Genomic DNA, 2,639 nt, shown 5'->3' on the forward strand with positions numbered 1-2,639 from the left:
TTAGCACTCCCATAGAAATATGAGAACACCATATAGGAAAAGGTATGGAATAAACATTTGACATTGAAGCAACTCGAATACCACAACTCAAAACAAAACAAAGGATTAGCTTGCAAAATAAGCCGGAAACCAAACATATGATAGATCCCATATCGTATCATGTGTCTGTAGGAAAGATATCCTACGAGATACTTGAATTCCCACCTATGAAGCTCCCGAAACTTTCTGGTTATGCAATCAGGTGTTGGGGATATAGGGGAAGCATAATATCTCACCCAAAACTAACAAATCCTACATCCAGCTGTATCCATCCTTCAACACATAACCAAGAAAGCTTCGGAAATCATTTACCTCAACTTTCGAAAAGCATCCATTATACAAGTTATGGCAATACTCCCAAACTCCCTCCCCAGTACTGGGTGGCGTCGAGGTTATCTCACCAACAGCTGCATAAAAGAGATTTTCGATGTCGGCAAAACTCAGGTATTCCAGAACTGCAACGATAAAATTGTGACAACAACACCTCAAAGCTCAACTCCCCGGGACACTACCACAACCCCTAAATGTCAGGAGGCACCAAGAACAATGTTCTTGTCACAAAACCATCAGAATGATTCCAACATACCCGCGTGATCCTAATTTTTTAGTGAAATTTGAGGAGAGAAGATTCAAAACTCTACGTCAGGAGGCCTCACCAGAGCGACGAAGGGACTGAGGAGTAAAAAGAATACTACTCTCTGATATATATAATCCTAAGACTAAAAACATTTTGTTCTAGACTCAACAACGTCAGCAAATCGATCAAGCAGGGGGCTCCTAAGTCGGGGAAGGCTCTGATACCAACTTGTAACACCCACAATGCGGCTATATCTCCCACGTGTCGGGGCACAACTTAGAGGCATAGCCGCATGGTAGGTTTGTCGCAAGAGGGGTAATCTTCACACAATCCCATGTACTGAATAAGAAAGGGATAAAGAGCTGGCTTACAATCGCCACTTCACACAATACATAAATAATACATACATCATCCAAAATACAATCAAAGGTCCAACTACGGAACCAAAATAAAAGAAGACAACCCCAAATGCTAGATCCCTGATCGTCCCAACTGGGCTCCACTACTGATCAACAGGAAACGAAACAACACAACGAACACGAACTTCATCGAGCTCCCACGTGAGCTCGGTTGCGTCATCTGCACTGGTATCATCGGCACCTGCAACTGTTTGGAAGTATCTGTGAGTCACGAGGACTCAGTAATCTCACACCCGCGAGATCAAGACTATTTAAGCTTATGGGTAGGATAGGGTAATGAGGTGGAGCTGCAGCAAGCACTAAGCATATATGGTGGCTAACTTACGCAAATAAGAGCGAGAAGAGAAACAAAGCAATGGTCGAGAAGCTAGAAGTGATCCTGAAACTACTTACGTTCAAACATAACTCCAAAACCGTGTTCACTTCCCGGACTCCGCCGAAAAGAGACCATCACGGCTACACACGCGGTTGATTCATTTTAATTAAGTTAAGTGTCAAGTTCTCTACAACCGGATATTAACAAATTCCCATCTTCCCATAACCGCGGGCACGGCTTTCAAAGTTCAAACCCTGCAGGGGTGTCCCAACTTAGCCCATCACAAGCTCTCATGGTCAACGAAGGATATCCCTTCTCCCAGGAAGACCCGATCGGACTCGGAATCCCGGTTACAAGACATTTCAACAATGGTAAAACAAGACCAGCAAAGCCACCTGATGTGCCGACAATCCCGATAGGAGCTGCACATATCTTGTTTTCAGGGAAACACCGGATAGGTCAAGCTACGAGTAAAACCAACCCTCAAGTTTCCCCGAGGTGGCCCCGCAGGCTGCCCGTTTTGGACCAACACTTAGAGAAGCACTGGCCCGGGGGGGGGGGGGTTAAAATAAAGATGACCCTCGGGAGCGCGACTCCCAAGGGAAAAGGTATGTGGTGGTGAGGCAAATGGTAAAACCAAGGTTGGGCCTTGCTGGAGGAGTTTTATTCAAAGTGAACTGTCAAGGGGTCCCCATAACACCCAACCACGTAAGGAACGCAAAATCAAGGAACATAACACCGGTATGACGGAAACTAGGGCGGCAAGAGTGGAACAAAACACCAGGCATAAGGCCAAGCCTTCCACCCTTTACCAAGTATATTGATGCATTAATTAAATAAGAGATATTGTGATATCCCAACATATCCATGGTCCTACATGGAACCAGCTTCAACTTCACCTGCAACTAGCAACGCTATAAGAGGGGCTGAGCAAAGCGGTAACATAGCCAAACAACAGTTTTCTAGGAAAGGTGGTTTAGAGGCTTGGCATGGCAATATGGGAGGCATGATATAGCAAGTGGTAGGTAACGTGGCATAGCAATAGAGCGAGAAACTAGCAAGAAAAGATAGAAGTGATTTCGAGGGTATGGTCATCTTGCCTGAAATGAACTCAGAGTTGGCGAAAGCTTGATCCTTGAAAGCGTACTCAACAGGTTCCTCGGTCACTTACTCGTCTCCCGGCTCTACCCAAAGCAAGAACACAAGCAAAGGACCAACAATCAATCACGGTGCAATGTGCAAGCAACATGATGCAAAACATGGCATTATATGTAATGCATATGCGTGC

The sequence above is a fragment of the Triticum urartu genome, chromosome 6A, assembly GCF_056163025.1.
Source record: "Triticum urartu cultivar PI428250 chromosome 6A, HENAU_Tu73, whole genome shotgun sequence".
In the NCBI taxonomy this organism is placed as follows: domain Eukaryota; kingdom Viridiplantae; phylum Streptophyta; class Magnoliopsida; order Poales; family Poaceae; genus Triticum; species Triticum urartu.